The sequence below is a fragment of the Symsagittifera roscoffensis genome, chromosome 8, assembly GCF_963678635.1.
Source record: "Symsagittifera roscoffensis chromosome 8, txSymRosc1.1, whole genome shotgun sequence".
Classification (NCBI taxonomy): domain Eukaryota; kingdom Metazoa; phylum Xenacoelomorpha; order Acoela; family Convolutidae; genus Symsagittifera; species Symsagittifera roscoffensis.
In genome coordinates, this window is record NC_087069.1 from 33,231,718 (window position 1) to 33,242,391 (window position 10,674).

Here is a 10,674-nt window from a genome sequence, read left to right on the forward strand (position 1 = left end):
TGTGTCAACAAAGCAAAGTGGGAAGAGATGCAGAGTTACAAAATACACATACAGTCCTGTTGAATTCACCGAAAGATGTTTTACAAATCAATACATTGAGTCAACAGCTAGGCCTAGAATTTCAATTGAAAGAGTGGTATCAACATGCAACATCAGTTCCTTATGGTCATTTACTCATTGTTTTAACTCCAAATACAGTTGATTTCCTAAGTTATTGCACAAAAAGCTATTCAGTTCCATCAAAATATGTCTTAACAGCCGGAACATAAACAAAAACTTCGGAAGATGAGCATATAAAACGTCTCTATGCTCCCAATTCTTTAACCGTTTCCCCAAAAAAATCAAAAACAATTCATCTTCCATTGTCAAAAAGTTTCATTTAGTTCCTCAGCGAGTGTCAAGTAAATTTGCTACGAGGCCAGCTACAGGATCTCCGAAAGGTAGACATTTTAAAATATCGAAGAGAAATATCAGAATTCAAACGAAGAAAAACTTAAAGCGTGAAAGGATAAATGTCTTAAGCTCACCTAAAAGCTTACAAATATTATCTCTTATCACTATTTTTGCCCTTAAACAATTGACATAGTTTGCTCTAATTCTTTAATCAGTTTATCATTCACAAAGTAACGCTCCCAAAAAAACCAAAACTGAAACAAACGCAAGAAAAATAGGAGATTGTGAAAGGATAAATGTCTTAAGCTCACCTAAAAGCTTACAAATGTTATCTCTTATCACTATTTTTGCCCTTAAACAATTGACATAGTTTGCTCTAATTCCTTAATCAGTTTATCAATCACAAAGTACGCTCCCGAAAAACCAAAACTGAAACAAACGCAAGAAAAATAGGAGATTGTACCAAAAGGTTTTGATTCGATTTACAGTACTGTGAATTCGAGGTTGAAGAGGAGTAAAAATAAGCGTCTTATTGATTTTTTTTGAATTCTCCCAGAAATAAAATTATTCAGTCAGAAAGTATCAAATTAGATAATGGAGACACAAAAGAGTCTATTGAAGACTTTTTGCGTGCACTGAACCAAAAAATTACCGCTTTTCCAGATATTTACTTTAATGTTTTGGGAGCAACTTAAATTCCATTTAATTTTGTTATGAACAAATATGCCAAAGTGAAATACAGAGGATTTTGGATCCCTTGCAAAACCTGAAAAAGTAAGACAGAACAAATTGCTTTCTAGGGGTAGATCAGCGTACGGTTCTGAGCGGAACTTGAGTAAAGCAAGAACTTGGTCAAAAAAGAAAGTAGGAATTTTTTTATTAATCAAGAAACTTTATGTAAAGTTTGGTCCTCTAATTAAACATTTCCAAAGATTTCAAGCTTTTTCAAAAAAAGTCAATGAAAATTTGTATAAGGACTTAGTTTTTGTGGACAATAAGCGAGTCAAAACGAAGGAGTCAATTATTTATTGGTTGCTGTGATTTTTATCGCAATTTGTCAGAGTTCAAAAAAAGAAAGCAAAATATGTCGAAAACACTTTGCAAGCTATCAAAAAAAATGACTTCTCGATAAAAACACTCCTAAAAATGTTCGGGTTGATCAAGAACAGATTATGGGGAAATTTCGAAAAAATTTGCAAGGAGAAGGAAATTTAAGTTTACTCAACAATGAGTGAAACAAAAGCTGCATTTTCAGAGAGAGAGAGAGAGAGAGAGAGATAAAAGAGACCAAACGACAACCAGAAGACAGAGCCATTCAATCATTGAAACTTATAATTTACCGCTACATAGAAGATCATGGTAAAAGTTTCATTCACAAGAGAACTCAATTTGTGTCTACAAGGAATTGTCGCGTCAATCACCTAGAGATGTCAAGAATACTGATTTCTTCTCAGTTCTGTAAAACATCTTCTAACAAAGTTTATGAAACCAAAATTCAAAGTTGGAGATAGAGTGAGAGTTTCTAAGAGCGATAGTCCTTTTCGAAAAGAATACAAACCAAAATTTACAGACTAGGTTTTTGAAAAATCGGCAATATCTACAAAAAAGCTTCCTAGATACATCATCAAAGATCTCGCGAACGAAAAAAGTATGGGAAAATTTTCCATATTCAAGGTAATTCATTTTTAAAACTAAAACTCTATCGATCGATTTTCATTGATTCTTTTACCATTGAGCTAGTTTCTAACTCTTCACTTGAATATTAACCAATTAATGGTTTTAGTTCTTTTACAATTTTTCTACCCGAAGAAATACATTTGAAAGGAGAATGCTAGGTTGCAATTTCAGAAACAAGTAATGTTGAACCAATACAAATTGAACCAGGATTGTGTCCAAGTAATTTTGATTTAGTTGTAACAGTGAACAACAAATTTCGAGGTTGTCTAGGTGCTCAAGCGTTCGATTTAAAAAATGTATGTATCAGTATATCAAAACACACAAAAGATTGCCGTATAATTACCTGAGGCTCAATCAGTGTTTATGATTCAAAGTTTTGTTTTGAGTCTAATTTTTGGTTGTGACTTAGAACAAAATTAAACAGGGGTTATAATGAGTGGAAAAGGACCGCATTATCCTCAGTTTTCCTACATTATTATGAAAAACATTCTTTGAATATATTTAGTGGTTTTACTGAAAATAACATAGTCGGTGATACAAAAACTCCGTTTTTACATTGTATTCCATTCATCTCCAAAGTAAAAAGTGGAGATGTAGTTTCCACAGGACAGTACATGAATATTAGTCCATCACAAATTTATGGTTTTAGAATACTGTTAAAAACACTTTCAAGACAGAACTAGGAGATAGTACAGGATGAAAAAGACCATTTGCGCCCATAAGATTTACATAAGTTGTTCCCTTGTTCCGCAAGGTTTCTTATAATCATTTTTGATTTTTAATTCATACGATTATGTTGCTCAAAATTCAGCTATTTTCCCCATTTTTCAAGGATATGCAAGGAAAATTTGGAAAAAGTTTTGGTGCTCTTGCACAAACTCTTGAGAGAACTGCAATCCCCTTTATTAAGAAATGTATAGTCCCAGCTGCAACAAGAACACACACATTTCAGAAACAATTGCGAGGTGGAAAAAAAATCTAAACATAGACCTAGTAGAAACAGATCCATATCTCAAGAAAGTAGTTAGAAAACCAGTCGCTCTCGCAAAGACATTTTTGACAATATAAAAAAGTTATAAGCCAAAGTAGTCATTTCCAGTACGGCGCTTATACAAATTCCTAAAATTACAATTTTTTTAACTTGCTAAACGTTTTTGATAACTTCCCAGTCTTGGAAACTATTATGTCAACTTACTCACAAAAATTGTCCCCAGTACGTCTCTAGATGAAAGCGGGGTTGAGTTTAAATTTGAAACAGATCGCAGTCTCTACTTGGGTATGCGGGATATATCTTAGTTTAAAGCTTCATTTATTCAAGTGAAGGTTGTTTGATGCCTTCAAAAGAGAAAAAGCAGAACATAAAACAAAATCCGAGGATGATTCAGATGAGGAACCAGAAAATTATTTAACTTATGTAAACAATCTACTAAATTCACTATTCTCCAATTGTGAAACTTAATTTATTAATACAAAGGCTTACAACGCCAATGGATTATATTCTCATAAGGCACAATTACCGAACGAATTCAACTCGTATTCAACTAGGAAAGGAATATTTGCTCGTCATTTTTTGACAGGCACCCGTTCACTGATAGAGCGAATTCCTTAAGAACTGGGATAACTTTTTCACTCTATCGAAGGCTAGCCATTGGTTTGCTTACATGCGAAAAATTCTTGCAACCAAATACCAAAGTTCGAAATAAAATAACTCGAGTTAGACTTAATTTTCACATACTATCTGATAATCCAAATGTATGATTGAAAATTGTTGATTGTTCGCTGTTTACTAGAAGAAATTTAGTAGCTGAATCTAATCATCAATTCTTGCAATGGAATCTGGAAAGGGAACCTGCTCAATACAATTACATGAAAACTATAGAAAGAACCTTTATAATTCCATCTTGTCAAAACTTGTTTATTCAGGAAAATGTTTCCAATAATGCCCCAATCAGAGGAATAGTTGTTCCAATGAAAACAAATTTACATGCTGCGGGATGTTTTCACAAAAAATTTTTCAATTATCAACAATTTCATTTCATAGAGCTTAGAATTTTTCAGGGTGGAAGAGCAATTGTTTCTTTTGATACAACTTAGATACGCCCTTATGTTACATCAATGAAAGCAAAACAGTTTAACGAAGACTTCCCAGCTCTTCCTATGGACAATTTTCAAAGTCACTATATGCTTTTTTTATGCTGAACAATTGCATTATCCAGAACTTACTTGGGAAAGGTTGAGATTAGAAACTTTCATTGTTATTGTCTCTGTAAAAAACTTTTTCAGACCGAACTCTCTCAAAAAAGTAGACAAAGAATGCTGTTTAATTGAAAACCCGAGAATTTTTTTGTATTAGACTGTGAAACAGTGTTCAATCAAAAACCTATGTCCAGTTCATAAAACTATTGTATAGGACTTTGTTTGTTCAATAACAAAATAGTGTCAGTTATTAATGTTACTTGTTTTTATCCTAAATCGCATTAGATGGATAGTTTCTTACTTCCAAAAAAATTGAAAAAAATTCCAGAGCTTGAGTTCAAGTACGTGTTATCTCATCCTTCTGATAAATTACCTCAACTAACAAAATATTCTTTTGCAATAATCAACTAAGCTCCAAGCAATGATAGAGGAGAATACTGGATCATAATTGATCAACTGGACAAACTCACTAATTTACTGATTCTTTGGGTCAAAAGAGAACACTTTAGTCCTTCCTATCAAAAAAATATTGAGGAATGGTTCCCAGAAACTACAAAAACTAAAAACTCCTCTTCTTAATTTCTACCAGAGACACTTGAATAACATTGATGATGTGCAGGTTTGAATTTTATGAGTGTTTTCATGCACAAGTGTAGTTTTTTTTATTTGTAAATTAAAACTATTGCAGTAAATTTAATATACGATCCGGTGATTTATATACTTTCTTTGTAACTGTTTTGTCGTTTACTCAGAAAACTCAATTTTTTGAAGTTTCAGTAAATTTCAGTATAGTTTCGGGTAAAAAGAGCACTGTTTTAAAAGTATTATCATCTAAAAAAAATTAAAAGGTCGACTTATACCTAATCTTTTCGTATTTTGAAATTTTTTGAAAAAATTTTCAGTTTATTTGATAAAAATCTCAGTTTTTGCCCAAAAACTCTTACAGTTGACCTACCATTAACAAAACAACTAAATATAAGATCTTCCTTCCACAATTTACACCAAAGATATTTACCAATTAGATAACACGCGCCGAGTCCGTTTCCAAAAAACTACAGAAAAAGTCATGATTTTACTTTACATTCTCTTGCTATTACACAAACCAAGAAACCTTACCAATCCTATTCCCTATCTTAATACCTTGTAGACTCTCTACCCAATGTTAATACTTAGCTGTCAGACCTGATGTTCTTTTCCCTATCTTAAAACATGGGGGTCTCCCAGCACGCCCCCCCCCCTCCCCCACTTTAGCTCCAACATCTCCTACTCACATATGAAGTTCTGAATTCTGCTACCATTGTAGACTTAGCCAAACTGTTTCACTTTTTGCTAAGTTTTTCATTTTTGTTCAATTTTGTTGAATTAATTTTCACATTTTGCTGAATTTTCCGGTTTTGTGTTTAAAATTTCGAAAGCCTTGCACCGACCATACCGCATTGCACTCTAAAAAACTTCATTTCTAGATTTTAGTGAATTAATTTGATTGTAGTAATTTCCTCAAAACGTGTCATTTCAAGGTGCCTTGGTTGGACTGGCCTGTTGCTTATAAAGAGCAGTCTCAATAAAAAACAAACACTTTTATAAAAAATGACATTTTGACACATACATTTTTGAAGGATGAGATAAATGGAAAATTATTTTAAAAAACATTCATAAAAAAATTTCGTTAATTTCTTCTAATTCCTCGTGAAAACTACAAACTCTGCAGTTTTCAAAGAAAGTTCCCAAAAAGAGCTTTTACAAAAAACACAGCTTTATTTTTTATCGATTTGTTTTCGTGTAAATTCTATAATTTTGTTGACTGTGACGCAAAGTTTGCTTTGGTTTTTCAGGAAACATAGTTTTAATGATAAATCAAAACATTTTTCTTTCTTTCAACTATTAATCAATTTTTCAAATGGGAGATACGTCGAGGTCGAATTACAAAGTTTCCTACATTTGAAATTGAAAAATAACTATCTAGCTTAGGCTTTCACTAAATTTCACTTCAGGATTGTTTTGCTGGTAATGAAATCATCAAGATAAAATATGATCGTTATAAATTGTTTTCGTTTTTGCTTAACTCTTATCCCAAAAAACTTCTTGACTTTGTAACTCTTGAGAAACTCAAACAATCTAATGAAAAAACTGTTTCAGCTCCAGTCGTGCTAATTGATTATAGCAGCTAGCTCAACAGATCTTCAAAAACAATTCCTGTTAATTCGTTTTATTATGGTTTTTTCATTGGCATTCAAAACTGTTTCAAACTTTATCTGACAGTTTGTGCCAAAATATTATTCTTTGAATTTAATAAGCTGCTATTTATTGATGCATATTCTCACCTTTTGTCTTGCAATCTTCTAATTGACAATTTAAAGTAGTTTCAGTTTCTGGGGATTCAAAATATTTTGCAAATCCAGATTTTGAGCACTAGCAAATCAATTGTTTTTAGAATACACTGAGTTTTCTTAAATTTCTTACATGACACTGACGATGCAGTGCTTGCAATTGCGCCAAAACACAAGAACTAACAAGTTGTATGAATTCTTTGCTATAGTACAACTCAAAATAAGATTTGATTGGCGTAGTACAACTCAAAATAAAATTTGATTGGAACATTACAACACAAAACGAAGATTTGATTGGCGCAGTACATCTCAAAGGAAGATTTTTTTTGGCGCAGTACAGCTCAAAATATGAGTTGATTGGCGCAATACAACTTAAAATAAGCTTTGACCGGCGCAGTACAAGTGCACTCAGCCATTTTTAGTTCTCATTTTTTGAATCTCCGTTATCATCAGTGTCTTGGTCATGGACAAACAAATTGCCACCGAGAAAACTTGGTTTCTTAGTTCTGAAATTGTGAAAAGAATATTCAATTTTGCTAAATTAGATGAATTACAAAGTATCTATTTATAAAAAAATATGTTCATTTCAGATTTTCAGCATGCGCGATCCATGTACTTCGTGAAAACAGTTAGGTTGTTTCAGGTCCAATCCAGTTCAAAAAAAGTACAACATGACTTGTTCGGCGAAGTGTAAAAATTTACAATTAACTGAGTTTTTGCAAACCTTCTGAAACAATTATAACTTCTTTTGTCAACAAACGGAAAATTTATCCGAATAATAACAGATAATTTTTCCACGTCACTCTGGTCAATTTTTATTGTAATCAGTGAAAAGTTTTGTTTTCAGTTTGTTAAGAAGTTCAAAGAATATTCTAAATCTCAATTTTTTGTAGACGATATAAGGCATTTTATTGTCATTTTGTTGTCTGTTTGTAGCAAAAATGAGTAATTTTTTACAAATCTTGCTTAGCGGGAATGGGTAACTTTTTACAAATATTGTTTAGCGGAAACCGTTACACATAACTCTAGCGGAAAACGTTGAAAACATTACACATAAATCTAACATATCAATTAAACGGATCTTAGAGCAGCAGACAGGCCTGATGAGGTAAAAAGTTACAGTTTCGGGTTTTAACTGAGAAGTCTTCGTAAAGAGGCAGATCGCTCAAACATACCTTACCTCATAGTTGCTTGATGCATTGAGTGTGCGTGTGCGTGTAGTTTTTTGTAAATAGTTTAAGTTTTTACACTACAATTCATAAATTTAAGCAGGATCAAGTTTGTATCCTCCCACTAAAGCGACAAATAAGGGAAGAATGTTAACTAAGCTGGAATTTTCAGCCAATCAAAATCGAGTTTTTTACTGGCAGCACTAGGCAATCTTATTCCAAACTAATTACTTGGGAAGATATCTTAACTTGGTCTTGTTAGAGGGGATGATGTTAACTGGACATTCAAAACACAAATAACTTCAATATTATAAGCTCAAAAAACTCGTTGCAACACAGTTTGAAGCCTTTCGATAAAAACTTTTGTTTTGGCACGGTATTGCTTTTCTTTGATTTGATTCTGAGTAAAGACAATCAGGTTTGCAGTTAAGCTCTTATCAAAGAGGCCAATTTTTTTTATCAAAGAGGTCCTTGATTGCCGAGCCTTTACCGAAAAAGTGGTAGTCAAACTGCGAAAAATTGTTGTCGTGAAATGGAACTAAAATTGTTCAGTGTGAATGGTCGTCTCAACTGAACCTAGTATTTGTCGTAGAATTTTCCGCCACCTTTTTTTTAGATGTAGTTGGGTTTCAACTCTTTTGGTTTCTTACTCAAATTTAAAAACCTAGAATTTTAGAGGCTGAAGAATAAACACGTTTTAAGCCGAATAAATTTTATACCAAAATTTTTAAACAATCACAACAACTGTGATTTATGATGAACGCCATTAACATAATTAAAGGCGGATCTAGTATTTTGTCAAGGGTTGACGGGCAGATCGAAATTTTTTCATTTTTTTCTTAGGTGAACCAATATGATTGCCCAGCACACCCATAACATTATAAATATTGTTTTCTGACTATATTTTTTGATAGGCAAACTGTTAAAAAAATAGATCAAAAAGACGTTTTTGGTTTTTTTTGGAAAGTGCTGACCCAAAAATTGCATCTTTTGAGGCGCTCTCATCCTAAAAATCAGTATAAATTGGCAGCCAAGGCATTTTTAGGAAAAATTTATGATTGGTCGACCAAAAATGGATATCATAAAAAACCAAAGGGTGACATTTTGGTTGCTGAGGAGGACGAATCCAAAAGGAAAGGGTGCGTCCTCCCTAAAACCGCCACCGGAAGTTTTGCGGGTCTATAGACTTTTTACGTTTTACGGAAAAACTAATTAGGCTAAGCTTTTTAATTATGACGACCAGCTACTTAATTCGGGTAAAATTACAAAGTGAATAACATGGTTGTCGGTTACTGTGCATGTAGCACAGAGTGTTCCGACCACAGTGTTAGAAAATAAAAAGAAAGTTTTTCAAATTGTTATAGTTTTTTTTCTGCAAGTTAGCCAAATAGAACTTAGGCATATTTGAGAGTCACAGTAAAACAGGTCAAATGGAAAACAGTTTTTTAAGAAAATTGACGAGAAAAACGAAAAAAAAACTGAAAAAACTTCTTCAAAATTTTTTTTGCAGAAATTTTTTGATTTTCCAAGTTTTTGATTTCTAAAACTCCGCTGAAAAACTACTTTTTTGGAGAAAAACCTAATTCTCGCGGATTAGGTCAAGCTTAAATAAGCTATGGTTTTTAATAACTACTTGCTAATTAGATCGGAAGTAGACCAAAAATCAAAAATTTCAAACTGGTTTTTCTCGACACTGTGAAAATTTTTTGAAACTTTTTAAGTCGTTCAAATCACGACTCAAAGGGCATTAATTTGATATATAACTAATACCTCCCTGTCGGATGATTATTTATTTTGGCAACTAATTTTGCTTGGAAAACAACAACAAAAAAGCTAAAACACCAGAATACAAAGTTCCTGCCCATTTTCAATGGTCGGAACAACAAGTAGCACAGAATGTTGCGACCATAATCTTTAAAAAACTATACATTTTTTTCAAATGAGAGTAGTTTTTTATGCGTTGTGTGGTTAAAAATTCTGATGTAAGACTAAAATTTAGGAAAATTTGACAGTCATAAAAATACCGGCAAACTGGATAATTTTTCGAAGAAAAATGACTAGAAAAACAAAACAATCAAAATTGCGTAAAACACTCCAACTTTTTTGCTTAAGAACTAAGTTTTCAGGGCATAAAACAAGCATAATTAAGCTGTTGTAATCCTGCTCTTAACGCGCCCCAAATTGAAATGACAAAAATAAAAATTCTTAAACCAGTTTTTCTCGATAACGAGAAAGCCTTTTTCGAATCACGATTGAAAAGGCTTGAATTTAAAAAATAACTCGATCCATTCCGTTGAACTCCTCCAAACTATCTGTATACAACAAAATAAATTTTTTTTCTCGAATTTTCAACATTAGCGATCCAAGTGCTTCTTGGATTTAATAAGGCAGTGTTTCTCAGGTAGCTAATCACAATTAGACTGTTTCAGGCCCATCAAGACTCAAAAAGTACAACTTGGCCTCGCAATTTTCGGAGAAGTGTGAAAATTGACAATTCCTGGAGAATTTTCATACCTTCTCTAACAATTACAAAGTGTTTTCGCCAACAAACCAAATATTTGATAGTACCATAACAGATAAACTGTCTCCGTCACTCCGGTTTCTGCGATGGTATTTTTTTGTAATTTGTGAAAAGTTTTTTTTTCTTCGTTGTGAAGGTAAGCAACGAATATTCGAAATACCAATCTTTTTTGTAGGTTATCTATATTTTTCTTTATTGCCCTTCTGTTGTCTGGTCATATAAACTAAACAAAAATGAATATATAAATTTTTAAAATCTTGTTTAGCAAAAAACGTCAAAATTGAAAAACTTCTTTAAAAATATTTTTTTAAAAATTGAATATGTTACACATAGAAAATTTATTTTATCAATTAAGCTGATCTTAGAGCTGTAACTGTGCCTGATAAGGTAT